Source organism: Triticum aestivum, chromosome 7D (assembly GCF_018294505.1).
Source record: "Triticum aestivum cultivar Chinese Spring chromosome 7D, IWGSC CS RefSeq v2.1, whole genome shotgun sequence".
NCBI lineage: Eukaryota > Viridiplantae > Streptophyta > Magnoliopsida > Poales > Poaceae > Triticum > Triticum aestivum.
The window spans coordinates 442502592-442519808 of record NC_057814.1 but is presented as its reverse complement, the minus strand read 5'-3'; positions in this window follow the sequence as shown (position 1 = coordinate 442519808).

Below are 17217 nucleotides of genomic sequence, written 5' to 3'. Positions count from 1 at the left end.
GTAGCACGCTTTGCACTCCGGGTACTCTATCGCAAACAAACAAGCATACAATAAGCACTCAACTAGAAGCACGGGTAAAACTCAAATAAGAGATCTAACCAGAAGGTTCAACTTAAGAACTCCGGTTTGCAAAAAGAATCAAATCAAACAAAGCAACGAAACTCAAACTGCGAAGAAACAAGCTTCGATTACTAATCTGGACTAAAGTCAAATTTTACAGTAGCAAAAACTTGTTTAGGTTGATTAAATAGAAAGAGGGCTTCGAGAGAAACTCTAGGCGCTTGAATCGCCTGATTCCGATAAACGAGCGAAAAGTTAAACTAAAACAAAAATCGGGTCAGAAATCGCGATCGAAAATAATCGCGGAAAACCCTGGAAAAAGAAAAACTGACGAACAGGCTAATGAACGAACGTTCGCTGTCTGTGACTAACGGGCGAAAACTGTTCGTTAAAACGAACGTACGGACGAATGTCTGCTAAATAACTAAACTAAAAAAACCAAACCAGATCTAAAAATAAAATAGATCTAGGGTTTTGAAAAAAAACGATCGGTTTTTCGAGAAAACCGGCGGCGGCTACCTCGACGAGATCCGGCGAGGGCGGCGGCAACTCCGGCGGCGGCGGCGCACTCCGGCGGGCGTCGGGCGGGGCGGCGGCGACGGGTTCCGGCGGCGGCGGCTCGGGCGGCGGGGCTAGGGTTCGGCCGGGCTGGGGGGGTCCCGGGCGGGCATTATAAGAGGCCGGCCGGACGAGTCCGGGTCGGGTACGGCCCGGCTAAGTCGGTTAATTTTTTTTAAAAAAAACAACTCCGGGCAAAAAAACAAAGAAAAGAAATACTAAACGGACTCCAAAAAATCCTAAAATAAATTTTCTCCGTGCTCTAAAAATCTACCGGACAAGGTGAACATTTATTTGGGACTCTAATGCAATTTTGAAAAACGCAAATTTTTCCTAATTCAAATAAAATAGCGATAAAACTCCGAATAAAATTCTTATTTGATTTTAATATTAAATCTCCAATATTTCTTTATTTTGAGGAAGTCATTTATCCTCTCTCTTTTATTTTCATAAAATAAATATTTGAAGAGAAAATAACTAAAATCAAACGATCCTCTTTTCAAAATTCGAGAAAACTAAAATACGAAAATAACAAAATTCCCAACTCTCTCCGTGGGTCCTTGAGTTGCGTAGAATTTCTAGGATCAAGCCAAAGTGCAATAAAAATATGATATGCAATGATGACCTAATGTATAACATTCCAAATTGAAAATTTGGGATGTTACAGGAATTTCAGGAATTAAAAAACCAAGTTTCTCAATCTTTCCGGCCGAGCCACGACGCCCAGATGTTTGAACTTCACTCCCATCTCTTGCATGGGACCTAGAAATTCACCCAAGGACACACATGAGATTTTTCGAACAACTTTGGTGCACTGGAGCATGTGCTTGTAGTTCAAATTTAAATTATGCACATTAAATGCCCAGAAACTCAATTAATGTATAAAAAGGCGAAACGAGCCCGAAATAATTCCAAAATTTAGCATGGTACTTTTATTTGGTCTAATCTGGCTGTGTAAAAAATAAGGCGGGAGAAGGCAGTGTACGTATGTCGTTTCGCCCACGGAGGTGACACGTTCCCTCTCGGAACCACGAGCCTTCTTGAGGGAAGCTCCGGTTTGCAAGAAGCTTACACCAAAGCTTGTCCCAATTCGGCCAAAAAATTTACTACATCATGTTGGTGCCATGTCATGACACCATGCCAAGTTTCATGATTTTCAGCGGTGTTTTGGATTTACAGGAATTAAAAAACCAAGTTTCTCAATCATTCCGGCTGAGCCACGACACCCAGATGTTTGAATTTTATTCCCATTTCTTGCATGGGACCTATAAATTCACCCAAAGACACACATGTGATTTTTCAGCAAACTTTGGTGCATTGGAGCATGTGCTTCTAGTTCAAATTTGAATTTTGCACATTAAATGCCCAGAAACTCAATTAATGCATAAAAATGCCAAACGAACCCGGAATAATTCCAAATTTAAACACGACACTCATGTACTAGTTGCATGTTCACTGTACGTAAATGTTCTAGCAATTCAAACACCATCCTTTCCCTCCGTAACACCATTTTGTCTTTCAAAACATAATGAAAAAAATCAGGTATACCACAAACAGTTTACTAGAAAGAATCATGTGGAATGCGATATAAAATATCTTCGCACCGTTTTGTCTGGCTTACGCAGGAAGCTTCGTCGTCTACAGTCCACCGCCCCCGCTTGATCCACACCTGCGCGCCAGTTTCTCGCGGCACCGAACGAAATTTTTTTGCCACCGCGGAAATATCTATCTCCCCGCCCCTCCCTCCTACCAAAAGCCACATTTTCACTGTTCCTCCTTGCTTTCCAAGTTCAAACCTTCACTGCTGCTTACTGGCAGCTCAGCCTCCTCGCCGGCGACCCTTCTTCTTGCAGTGCCGCCTCCTCGCCGGCTACCCTTCTTCTTGCAGCGCTGCCTCCTCACCGGCGACCCTTCTTCTTGCAGCGCCGCCTCCTCGCCGGCAACCCTTCTTCTTGTTGCGCGGCCTCCTCGCCACCGACCCTTCTTCTTACTACGCGGCCTCGTCGATATGGTCAGGTAATCCACACCCCACCCACACTATCCTCCTCCTTTCCCGTCCCACATGCCCCGACTGACGGAGCGACACCTTCCACCGAAATCACTGCCCCCTCCTCCAATTAAGCGCCGCCCACAGCCATTTTACACGCAGTATAACGTGGAGCTGAGTAGCAAGCGGCCGCACGCGCGAACGAGGTCACTATGGCTGACATGCGTGTCGACCGCCAGATCTTGGAGGAGCACCTCGTCTTCGAGGCCATCGTCGACACCGCCGCGCGGTTGTTTACTTTAAAATACAGTTCGTGATGTTTTCTCGAGGCCACCGCCAGTGCCTTCTAGTGATTTGTCCTCTGTAATGTTAATATGCAATCTGATGTTCAGTTAACAGTTTGGTCCTCTGAAATATAATGTTCAGTTAACACTTTGGTCCAACAATTGCTACATTTCGTAGTACTGTTCTCACACATTCTTTGTTTTGTTAACTATCTTATCTTCTAGTACATGTTTCTATTCTGCAATGTCGTGCTCAGTTAACTATTTTTGGTTCATTCGGTCTGCTGTCCATTTAACTGTTTGGTTCATTTCTTCAATTTGATTTTCATTTGCCGTGGGTACAATTTTGTATTGTTATGCATGTGACACCAATCGAATTTGGCTGTACTCAATACATATTCTACTGATAGTATGGCAACTCTCAGTTAACCTGATCAAGATCTTCCTTATGTGTGTTGCAGGGAAACAATGGGAGACATTGCGGCTTACCATCGAGGTTTGTTCAAGAAGGGTCCTTTGGCTAATAGCACATTATTGTGCAGTTGCAGGAATCATTCTAATATTTAGGTTTCTTACAATTTGGTCTTGCACATGTAGGTCCTGCTGTCAGAGGCTTAGACCCACTGTTCGACCCATTTTGCATATGGGGAAATGAGATGTCCATGAATATCAGTCAAGTCAAGAAACTCAGAAAGATTGTTAGGATGAAGAAACTTGCGACGAATAACAGCAAGATCTTTGTTTGCACAATGAAGAAGACCTCAGTCAACTATAGGATGGTACCAACTCTTTTACCTTGTTTTTACCCCTTGCGCCATTTCAAAATTTACAACAGCGATTTATGCATAGCTTTGTTTTCAGTACTTTTCAAAGCAGTTCACCGATGATTACCTCTCAAACCACCTGCATGGTCAAGAGGCGAGGAAGGTATTCATTCAACACCCATGGTACAATATTGAGGTCTTGCTGAAGAGGAGAAGGTTGGGCGGGCAATTATCCATAGCCACTGGCCTAAAGTTGCAGGACATTCAACATCACTGAAGGCTCAATATTTGCCTTCCGCTTCTGCAGTTTCCCAGATGAGATTCATCTGTCTATTTACCGTGTATGATGCTACTTTCCAAAGGTTTTCGATGCTGCATGTGAAACTTGGTGCTGTTGTGTAATGGCGTAACTGAGTGCCGAAGCTATCTGATGTAATTCGATTATGAAATCCTGGTTGCTTTTATACGGATATGAAATATTTGGCGTGTTTTATAAGAAATATTAGTTTGATTAGTACATGGATTATCAATAATAGGCTAATTACCCTGCTTATTGGGGTTTTCTATTGCAAACGGTTACTCAGACAGCACCGTGGGCGATGAACTCAAACAACCCGCACGGTTTCTAGAAAGTAGGCGTGTTTGATCAACTAACAATCACACACGGCTTCTGGCAGCGAACTCTTTGTGTTAGGCCACCTTGCACACACGTTTCCACACAAAGAATTGTGTGGGATGTACATACCTATGGAAATGATTTTCTGGGATTCACCGTGTGGGATGTACATACCTACAGAAATGATTTCTGGGATTCACCGTGTGGGATGAACATACCTACGGAAATGATTTCTGGAATTCACCGTGTGGGACGTACATACCTACGGAAATGATTTATGTGATTCACCGTGTGGGATGTACATACCTGCAGAAATGATTTCTGGGATTCACCGTGTGGGATGTACATACCTATGGAAATGATTGGGTTTCCATGCCTCGCCCGATCGCACACGGCCCCAGCCTGGGTCCCACGAGGGCCTATCCCCGACGATTTCTAGGTCGTGTGGGAAGGACCCCCCTATCGCCCACGCTCACTTGGCGACGGTTCCAAATGCCATCGCGGAAAGGGGTTTTAAACCATTTGTTTAGGACGTCGTTGTACCAGTGCATATAAATAGAACAACCATTATTCTCCGATTTAAATGGATAACGGTCTCGCAATAAACAAGATCCAGATATAATGTTCATGCTCAACGCTAGCACCAAATAACAATTATTAAGGTCTAAAACTAATCCCAAAGGTAGATGTAGAGGTACCGTGCCGACGGTGATCACATCGACCTTGGAGCCATTCCCGGCGCGCATCGTCACCTCGTCCTTAGCCAATCTTTGTTTATTCCGTAGCTCCTGTTTCGAGTTACAAATATGAGCAACCGAACTAGTATCAAATACTCAGGCGCTACTATGAACATTAGTAAGGTACACATCAATAACATGTATATCAAATATACCTTTGTTCACTTTGCCATCCTTCTTATCCACCAAGTATTTGGGGCAGTTCCGCTTCCGGTGACCATTCCCTTTGCAGTAGAAGCACTCAGTTTTAGGCTTGGGTCCAGCTTTGGGCTTCTTCACGGGAGCAGCAACTTGCTTTCCATTCTTCTTGAAGTTTCCTTTCTTTCCCTTGCCCTTTTTCTTGAAACTAGTGGTCTTGTTAACCATCAACACTTGATGCTCCTTCTTGATTTCTATCTCCGCGGCCTTAAGCATCGCGAAGAGCTCGGGAATCATTTTCGTCATCCCTTGCATATTATAGTTCATCACGAAGCCTTTGTAGCTTGGTGGCAGTGACTGAAGAACTCTGTCAATAACACGCTCAACTGGAAGATCAATTCCCAGCTGAGTCAAATGGTTATGATACCTAGACATTTTGAGTATGTGTTCATTGACAAAACTATTCTCCTCCATCTTGCAGCTATAGAACTTGTTGGAGACTTCATATCTCTCAACCCGAGCATTATCTTGAAATGTCAATTTCAGCTCTTGGAACATCTCATATGCTCCGTGACGTTCAAAACATCTTTGAAGTCCCGGTTCTAGGCCGTAAAGCATGGCACGCTGAACTATCGAGTAGTCATCAGATCGAGTCTGCTAGACGTTCATAACATCTGCAGTAGCTCCTGCAGCAGGTCTGTCACCTAGCGGTGCATCAAGGACATAATTTTGTTGTGCAGCAATGAGGATAATCCTCAAGTTACGGACCCAGTCTGTGTAGTTGCTACCATCATCTTTCAACTTAGCTTTCTCTAGGAACTATTAAAATTCAGGGGAACGGCAACACGGGCCATTGATCTACAACATAGATATGCAAAAACTATTAAGACTAAGTTCATGATAATTTAAGTTCAATTAATCAAATTACTAATGAACTCCCACTTAAATAAACATCCCTCAAGTTATCTAAGTGATACATGATCCAAATCAACTAACCCATGTTCGATCATCATGTGAGATGGGGTAGTCATCAATGGTGAACATCTCTATGTTGATCATATCTACTATATGACTCATGTTTGACCTTTCGGTCTCTAGTGTTCCGAGACCATGTCTGTACATGCTAGGCTCGACAAGTTTAACCCAAGTATTCTGCATGTGCTTAACTGTCTTACACCTGTTGTATGTGAATGTAGAGTCTATCACACCTGATCATCATGAGGTGCTTCGAAATGACGAACTTTGGCAACGGTGCATGCTCGGGGAGAACACCTTTATCTTGAAATTTAGTGAAGGGATCATCTTATAATGCTACCGCCGTTCTTAGCAAAATAAGATGCATAAAGGATAAACATCACATGCAATCAAAATATGTGACATGATATGGACATCATCATCTTGTGCTTTTGATCTCCATCTCCAAAGCATCGTCATGATCTCCATCGTCACCGGCTCGACACCTTGATCTCCATCGTTGTGTCGGGGTCGTCTCGCCAACTATTGCTACTACAACTATTTCTAACGCATAGCGATAAAGTAAAGCAATTACATGGTGCTTGTATTTCATACAATAATTAAGAGACAACCCTAAGGCTCCTACCGGTTGTCGATATTAAAAAACATGATCATCTCATACATCAACATATATCACATCATATCTTGACCATATGACATCACAACATGCCCTGCTAAAACAAGTTAGACGTCCTCTACTTTGTTGTTGCAGGTTTTACGTGGCTGCTACAGGCTTCTAGCAAGAACCGTTTTAACTACGCAAAAACCACAACAATGATTATCAAGTTTGCTGTTTTAACCTTCTTCAAGGACGGGCCGTAGTTAAATTCGATTCAACTAAAGTAGGAGAAACAGACACCCACCAGCCACCTTTATTCAAAACAAGTTGCATTTCAGTCGGTGGAACCAGTCTCATGTGCGTGGGCATGTAAGGTTGGTCTGGGCCGCTTCATCCCACAATACCGCCGAATCAAGATAAGACGTTGGTGGTAAGAAGTATGACCATCATTGCCCGCAACTCCTTTGTGTCCTACTCATGCATATCTTCTACGCATAGACCTGGCTCAGATGCCACTTTTCGGGAACGTTGTATGGAAAACAAAAAAAATCCTACGCACATGCAAGATCTATCCATGGAGATGCATAGCAACGAGAGGGGAGAGTGTTTCTACGTACCCTCGTAGACCGTAAGCGGGAGTGTTTATTAACGCGGTTGATGTAGTCGAACTTCTTCACGATCCAGCCCATCAAGTACCGAACGTACGACACTTCTGTGTTCAGCACACGTTCAGCTCGATGACGTCCTCGCGTTCTTGATCCAGCAAGACGGGCGAAGTAGTAGATGAGTTTCGGCAGCACGATAGCGCGGTGACGGTGGTGGTAAAGCTATCTCCATAGGTCTTCACCAAAGCACTCCAAAAATATGACTGAGGGACGAAACTGTGGAGAAGGGCGCCGCACACGGCTAAGATTGTCGTGACCTATCTGTGGCACCCCCTCCCTCATATATATAGGTGGGGGGAGGGGAGGCAGCCAGGAGGCGCCCCAAGGGTGGCCGCCAGCCCGCTTGGCTCCTGCTCTATGGCGCCCCCCTTACCTTGTTTGCACAAGGGGGAAGGAAAGGGGAGGAGAGGGAAGGAGGGGGGAGGCTGACTCCCCCCTTTCCTTCTCTCCCCAAGGGTTGCAGCCTTAGGAGGGGCGCGCCAGCCCCTTGCGCTACAAAAAAGACACATCCGTGACATTTTGGGCCGAACAAAAAAAATTCTGTCATACTTATGACACTTCTATGACGATAATTGTGACAAAACCCGGTATCATCATAGATGTGGTGGGCTCCTACTTCTATGATAAAAAATCATGACAGAAAATGGGCTTTTCGTCCTGGGCGGGCCGGAGACGCAGCTGCATGACATTCTTTGGGCCGTCCATGACGGAAAAAACCATGGTAGAAGCGAGGGCTAGGAAAATATCGGGGTGTTCCTGGTTACGGTCGGTGGTCGGGGCCGAGCGATGCGTGTTTCTCTCGTACACGCACGCGCGTGGGTGCGAGGCGTTGGGCTCTAACTGAACCCGAGCGAGGCATTGGGCTCTAACTGAACCCGAGCGATTGCACTGCAGGCTACGCGTTACTGAACCCGAGCGATCGATCGATGGCTGTTAACTGAACCCGATCGAGCGATTCCTTCGCTACTGCTGCTAACTGAAACCGATCGATGCTGCCTTTGGATGAACAGTGAGCGTTGCTGGGGGGGGGGGTTGGATGAACAGTTCCCGGTGGGGGTGGATGAACAGGCCCCCGTGGTGTTGCCTCTAGATGAACAGGACCCCGATCGATCGAGCCGGTTGGAGCTGGATGAACAGGACCTCGTGGAGGGCTGGATGAACAGGACCACCTCGTGGAGGGCTGGATGAACAGTAGACGGTGGAGGGCTGGATGAACAGTAGCCCGTGGAGGGGTGGTTGAACAGGAGCCCGTGGAGAGGGCTGGTTGAACAGGAGCCGGTGGAGTAGCGCGCGGTGGAGGCTGGATGAACAGGAGCCCATGGATGAACAATCATAGGTGGAGGCTGGAGGAGGTCAACGGTGGATGAATAGTAGCCCTTGGAGGCTGGAGGGGGTCGACGGTGGATATGAACAGTATCCTGTGGAGTCCCGTTTTGCGGTACGCCACACCCCTCCCGATGAACAGGACCCCCGTTTCGACCCTAGCGCTCCAACACAAGTCCGTTTCCTCCGTTTTGCGGTATGCCACACCCCTCCCGATCAACAGGACCCCCGTTTCGACCGTAGGAGGTCCGTTTCCTCCGTTTTGTGGTACGCCAGACCCCTCCCGATGAACAGGATCCCGTTTCGACCGTGGCCGGTCAAACACAAGGCCGTTTTCTCCATTGTGCGGTATGCCAGGCCTCGTTTCCATCGGCTGTTCCGTCCAAGCCCTCCCGATGAACACGACGACGCATTCCGTTCCGACCCAGCTGGTTGGCTCCCCATGAACACGACGACGACACAGTTTCTCCGTTCCGACCCAGCCATGTATACGAGCCCTGGCCGTACGTATGCGCGAGTAGGCGTTCGAGACCCCGCCCTTATGTACGTACGTGGCCGTATTTTCTTTCTTGCACACTGGCCGCTGTACGTACGTGTAGATGCTACATGCGCGCCTCTACTACGACACGTGCGCGCTCTACATCGACCAGTATGTACGTACACGTTCGCGACCAGAATGACAACGCTACGTACGCTTCGATGAGGTGGATCCCGCTGTCAGGCACTTCCTTGCGTGCGAAGATATAGCTGGTGGGTCCCAGCAGTCAGGAGGCGAATCGTTTTTTTTGCCCGGACGCACTTCCTTGCGTGCGAAGATGTAGCTGGTGGGTCCCAGCAGTCAGGGGGGCGAATCGTTTTTTTGCCCGGACACACTTCCTTGCGCGTGAAGATGTAGCTGGTGGGTCCCAGCAGTCAGGGGGAAAACGTTTTTTTCGTGAAATACGGTGGCCCGTACGGTGGGTCCCTGCTGTCAGGTGCAGGAATAATTATTTTGCGCGTAATAAGGAGGCACTTCCTTGCGGCCGCCGTTGACCCAGCTGTCAGCCTCTCCACGTACAGTACTCTTCCGATAGAAGTCATTCCTTGACCATGTTGACCACGCCGCGCCGAGAGCACCAGGGCGGTGGGCGACGGCGAGGTCTAAGAAGGGGACGACGCAGAGCCGGGGAAGACGCGGCAGTGGAAGCCCGCACGGAGAGGAGTACGAGGGTTCACTGGTTCGGCTGCGGTGTGAGGCTGCCGTTGCCGCAGAATAACAGGGGGTGTGGGTGAGTGGAGGGATGGCCTGGCCAGCGGTGGGAGTAGTAGGGGGCGGTGAGGCCTCTGCGGTAGCACAGCCGGCCACGGGAGGCAGGAGCAGGCGGCACGACCGGCGCTGCTTTGGGCGGCTGGAGCAAGAATACTAGAGGTTGAAGAAGCACTACGGCCGTTGGATGGACATCGTACGGTCACTGCAGCTAGAATCGTTTATATTGACTAAGTTGACAAAGCCCTTGGTACGCGTCAACTTAGTAGGCCCACAGGTCAGCTTCCGAAACGGTGCGCCCCAGATGTCAGGGGGAGGAACCATTTTTTGGGCGGGTGAAGCTAGAATATCTGAGGTTGAAGAATAAGCACGGCATCCGTTGGATGGACATCCAACGGCCACTGCTGCTAGAACCGTGTGTTGACTATAATAAGTTGACAAAGCCTTGCATACGCGTCAACTTCTTTTTTTAGGGGACGCGTCAACTTAGTAGGCCCACAAGTGTGTGGCAGAGAACTTATAGCCCATTTGCGATTTGTAAGAATGTACAGCTCATTTTTGAATTCTAATGGAATTTACTACAGCCCATTTACAGTTTGTTAAAATTACAGCCCATTTTCTAGCTAGGACAACGATTAATAATTTCAAACAACCGTTCAAGACAGAATTCAATAAAATTTCCCACATTTTGATGGGATCCGAAATATTTTTATCCCGAAATTTCTAGTCAGATTAAATATAAATTTGTATTACGTAAAAATCTAACGAAACATTGCGCGCAACAATTAAAAATTAAGATTTTCAAAATCCGTAAACAATATTTTATAAACTAATTTCGTGTTTGGTGCATTTTTTATAGTTGCTGCCCAGTTTTTATTTATTATTTTAAAGCCCATTTTCCTGTTAAGCCTAATGCATCCCTCCTAGGAAAGATTTACAGACCAGCGGGGCGGAGAATAACAAGTTGACCTTGCCTGGATACTCCTCAAAAAAACGTATAGCTGGGCTAGCCATTTTCATCTTGAAAAAAATTAATATCTGGGCTGGATATCTGTCCTGGGCTAGACGGGCCATAGCCTGCCCAGTTAATACCCTGCTCTCCTCTGAACAACAACGAAAACATCGCTAAGAAAAACTCTGCAGTGCTCACGCCTCAAAGACAAAAATACTGCTCGAGCTGCTTGGTCCCAGCTGTCGGCCGCACCTTGTGCAATTCTCTCGTTTATATTGACTACACAGGTTGACAATGGTGTGGGACCGTGATGTCAGGAAACCAGGAGGAAGCAAAAAAAATATAGTTGTACATAATAAGGAGGCACTTGCGTACGTACGGCTATGGCCCTAGTGGGTCCCTACTATCATCCAGTCAAAATAAAGTCATCTCCTGAATCCTCATGTCCGTTGACCATGTTGACAACGCGAGATGGCGGCGCCACGGCGAGCGTAACAACTCGAAGGATGACAGAGAGGGCCTCGCAGGCCCTACGGATGGTCTGATATAGCGCCCGCTGCTCATTCAGGAAGCCAGGATCATCGGACACCTATGAGCACCTTCGAGAGTCTGAGACGGCATGAAACGATAAGGCCGCGCTTGGGAGCTCTGGTTTATTTCACACCTGTATTAAGATACAAGTGTAATTTACTTGTCATCGGAAACAACGCGTAAAATACACGCGTAATGAAACCGAGGGCCCGAGGTCTGTAAGTAAAACCGGCGGGTTACGCGTGTAATTTGAGAGACCAGTGTATATTTTACTAGTCGAAATAGACCAACCAAGCGCTTCGCCCGAGAACATTTGATTTAATTTACAAGCGTCAGTTTTACAAGTGGTTTTGGTTCGAAAATGATGATCCAATCACGGCCTAAGATGATGAGTTGGTCGGAAGATCATATGGTTTCACGTCTAACCTACCCGACTTGTCGTATAGGCTATGAATGAAACATAAGACGATGAACTTCTTAAGCACGGAAACAACAGAAGAGGATGATCTTCCTAACAAGCAAATCACTGGCATTAGATCGACATGCAAAACAATACAAAGCATTATTCTCAGGAGGCACGGTGAACAGCTCGTGATGCCGCATGCCACAACATTCCAAGCTCAACTTTGCAATCAAACACAAGGCCTGGCATTACATAGACAATATTCAGAACAAACTCTTAAAATATCTTACATAAGTCAATATTCATGTGACTATGCATCTCAGCAGAGTAAATATTTACTTTTGAATTGAAGACAGGAATAGGAAAAAACGATCGACGTTGCTCACAGCAAAGGGCGTCCCACTCAAAAATATCAAATGCATGTCTTCTGGCTAACATCAATGAGCAAAAATTGACAAGGTTTTCCAATTCCAATATATTAAACTAATGTCAACTTTGACAAGCTTTTCCCATTCAAAATATGTAATGCCTATGATTGTGGAACGGGCAGGGTTTGTCATCAGTTTTTCATATGATAGTCTAGTGGCTCAAGGTGACGACGAATGATTAGAGAACCATTCGATGTATTGTGCATGATGAAGTATTATGGAGGACACAAACCATCTGGCCATTTTGTGCAGTTCCACTAAAATCAAGATGAGCATCCCTGTAGATATCGTATTTATATGCTGCAAGAAAACAAAGACACACCAGCGCACACATGAATATTGGCCCCAGTGTCAACCCACCAATCGGTGGACTAACAAACTGAAAGTACGGTAAATAGATTACCATACCCAGATGCCCCATCATTGTTGCTTAGAATGACATTGACAGATTTGGAGTCCTGTCCTGGCTTCCTATACTTGTTTGGGCACTTTTTGCCCAGTGCACTCCACGTGTTGTAGAGTTTCCTATGCTCTCTGCAGACTAGTCATGTCACCAGCGTCTACTAATACTCTGTAAAGCTTCTCGATCATTCCTTGTGTAATGTAGCGTAAATAGTGACTGCTTCTTTCTGCAAAGTGGTAAGACTAACTGGACCCACTAATGCAGCAGTTTGCCTTAGACACATTGGCTCCTTTTGTGCAGTTCAACTAAAATCAAAGTCGGAATAAAACCGAGCTTTAATTTTGATATCCTTGTAAGCAACAATAGGTATAAGGGAAACAATTACTGAGAAATAACGGTTGATGACTTGTACTCCCAGAAGAAAAACATCTACTAATCTACCTTATCTTAATGGGAAACAAAGCAGGAGAGTAGCAATTCTCAATTAGTGTGATTCATTCATATTAACTGAGACATTATCTTAACAATGCCTTGTTTCAACATGTATAAAGAACGACAAAGCAGAAAAGTGTCATTCACTACAAAAAAAAGACACTTCCGTGATGATATGTGTTTGTCACAGTAGGTCGCGTTTTTTGTCATGCATGTACATCCATGACGATTTTATGACAGAATCAAGATAGTCATACCTGTGCTGTCGTAGAAGTTTTCCATGACATTACCAAAATTATCATCACGGAAGTGTCCACTTCCATGACGATAAATCGCGCGTCACAGAAGTGCTTTCGTCAAGGGTGACCGACACGTGGCATCCACCATAACGGAACGCCGTTAAGCTATCGGGTCCGGTTTTGGATCCGATAACCCGTTAACAGCCGGGACCAATGGGAAATTTCCACGTGTAAAATTCTGATTGGCCGGAGGGAACACCTGTCAGCTCATTAGTGGGCCAGATGTCGCCCGTCCATTAGAGGAAACATGCATACGATATGTTGACATGCGGCTGGGCCCAACAGAGGCCCATATAGGTTAAAAAGGCTGGCACAGTCAAAGGCCCATAGTACTTACTCAGGTACTAGTGGGCCAGCCCAATAACGGCTTGCTTAATAAAGGTGAAAGCACAAGTGCTCCCTGCGTGATTTTGGTAATTAATGTCAACATATCTCTTGTTGGACTAATGCTTCTACCTAGTATGTTTCAGATAAGTTCAACAATGGAGTGGCATGGATGAGAGGATGTGGAACCCCTTCAAGATGCTAAGGACAAAGGATTGGCTCAAGCTCAAAGCTCAGGACTCTACATTTTCTATTTAGTGATCCAAGATCACATTGAGTCCATAGGAAAAGCCAATACTATTAAGAAGGGATTAGGTGTTGCTTAATGGCTTGCTTGCTCAAAGTGCTTAGTGATATGCTCCAAAGCCCTCAACCACTTTCTCACTTCCACATATGTCCTAATCCAAAAAGTCCAACTCGGCCTCACCGAAATTTCATATCCGGAGCCACCGAGTTCAGTTGTCATAGCCACTGCTAGAAACCCTAATCAATTCGGTCTCACCGATGGGATCTTGGTCTCACCGAGATGGGCTTGCAAACTCTCTGTTGTCTGTTGCAATAATTTCGGTCCCACTGAGATTTGCAACCGGCCCCACCAAGTTTGCTTGGCCAACATTCTGTTTCACTTATTACCCAAATCGGTCCCACCGAGTTTGAGTAATCGGTCAAACCGAGTTTTGGATTTACCCTAACCCTAGCACATCGGTCCCACCGAGTTGATCCAGTCGGTCCCACCGAAATGCCTAACGGTCACATTATGAACCAAATCGGTCCGACCGAGTTTCATGATTCGGTCCCACCGAGTTTGGTGATTTGTGTGTAACGGTTAGATTTTGTGTGGAGGCTATATATACCCCTCCACCCACTCTTCATTCGTGGAGAGAGCCATCAGAACATGCCTACACTTCCAATACATATTTTCTGAGAGAGAACCACCTACACTTGTGTTGAGGTCAAGATATTCCATTCCAACCACATAAATCTTGATCTCTAGCCTTCCCCAAGTTGCTTTCCACTCAAATCTTCTTTCTACCAAATCCAATCCTATGAGAGAGAGTTGAGTGTTGGGGAGACTATCATTTGAAGCACAAGAGCAAGGAGTTCATCATCAACACACCATTTGTTACTTCTTGGAGAGTGGTGTCTCCTAGATTGGCTAGGTGTCACTTGGGAGCCTCCGTCAAGATTGTGGAGTTGAACCAAGGAGTTTGTAAGGGCAAGGAGATCGCCTACTTTGTGAAGATCTACCCGAGTGAGGCAAGTCCTTCGTGGGCGACGGCCATGGTGGGATAGAAAAGGTTGCTTCTTCGTGGACCTTTCGTGGGTGGAGCCCTCCGTGGACTCGCGCAACTGTTACCCTTCGTGGGTTGAAGTCTCCATCAACGTGGATGTACGATAGCACCACCTATCGGAACCACGGATAAAAAATCTCCGTGTCTCCAAATTGCGTTTGCACACTCCAATCCCTTCCCTTTACATTCTTTCAACTTGCATGCATTACTTTCCGCTGCTCATATACTCTTTGTATGCTTGCATGCTTGCTTGATATGTATTGTGAATGCTTAAACTTGTGCTAATACTCCCCTTCAACTCAAGAGATTAAAAAACTGTAACTTTTCTTGATTAGAGTCTATTCACCCCCTCTAGACACCTCTTCTCGATCCTTTCAATTGGTATCAGAGCTTTGGTCTCCATTGCCTTGGTTTAAACACCTTTGGAGGAAGATGGATGTGTCTACTTTGGGGAGTCTTAGACGTAGAGTGCCTATTCTTGATGGAGAATATTTTCATGAGTGAAAAAATGAAATGCTTGAGATTTTCAATGAGTATCATTTGAACAAGTACATTACTAGCCCTTGTGCACCTCATATTGATCCTTTGCATCCCACTCCCGAAGAGGATCTTGACATGATTCGCAATCTTAGAACTATCAATCTTATCATAAGAGGATTGCCCAAAAATTTGATTACTAGTTTGCCTACTCTTGATTGTGCCTATACTATATGGAGATTTCTTGAGGAACGATTTCCAGATTATTCGTTGAAAAATTTAGACAAAATTCTCCATAAGTCTATTGCCTTGAGTAAGATGAATTCTAGTGATCCTAGCTTTGGTGATTGTCTATTTGAGCTTACAAATCTCACGCGTGCCATATGAGATGTTGGGATCATTAGCAATATCATTTCCGAAGCTATTAGAATCCATAAAGATAACCATAGAAGTGATCATTTATCTAATGAATTACCATCTCTAGGAATTGATCAATCACAAGATGATGTTGAACATGGATACTATGATGAGGATGATGATGATGATAGTGACTATGATCTTGATGATGCAATGAGACACTTTGGTCTTATGGCAAATCTTCGCGGCTACATGGCTGGAGGAAAGGAATGGGTCCTTGATAGTGGATCATATGACCGGAGATAAAGATATGTTCCGTGAGCTTGCTGAAAACGACGACCCTCGAAAATATGTCACTTTTGGTGATAACTCAAAGGGTAAGGTGGTTGGCCTCGGTAAGGTGGCCATCTCACATGATAGATCCATACAAAATGTCGTGCTCGTTGAATCCCTTGGGTACAATTTACTTTCAGTATCTAGACTTGCTGATTTCGGTTTCAATGTCCTGTTTACTGAGGTAGATTGCCAAGTGTTTCGAAGAGACAATCATAAAATGGTCTTAAACGGTATATGTAGAGGTGATCTTTATATTGTTGATTTCACTAAAAAGGCTCAACCTAGAACTTGCTTAATTGCTAAATCTTCTAAGGGTTGGTTGTGGCATAGAAGGCTAGGTCATGTGGGCATGCAAAATCTTGATAAGCTTATTAGAGGTGATCATATCCTTGGAGTAAAAGATGTCATATTTGACAAGGATAGACTTTGTAGTGCTTGTCAGGCAGGGAAACAAGTTGGAGGAAGTCATCGCGCGAAGAACATCATGACCACGAGAAGACCACTCGAGCTACTTCACATGGATCTCTTTGGTCCAAATGCCTACAAGAGTCTCGGTGGTAACTCGTTTGGACTAGTCATAGTTGATGATTTTTCAAGATTTACGTGGGTGTTCTTTCTTGATGACAAATCGCAGGTCCAAAAGATCTTCAAAAACTTCGCTAGGAAGGCCCAAAATCAATTTGACGTGAAGATCAAGAAGGTTCGGAGCGACAACGGAACGGAGTTCAAGAACGCAAATGTGGATACCTTTCTTGATGAAGAGGGGATTTCACATGAGTTCTCGGCTACGTACACACCTCAACAAAATGGAGTCGTTGAGAGGAAGAACCAGACTCTTATTGAGATGGCAAGAACGATGCTTGATGAGTACAAGACTCCAAAACACTTTTGGGCGGAAGCGGTTGAGACAGCTTGTTATGCAACAAATCGCTTGTATCTTCACAAGCTACTCGGCAAGACGGCATACGAGCTCCTCACCGGTAACAAACCCCAAGTTGGATACTTTCGAGTATTTGGCTCAAAATGCTACAT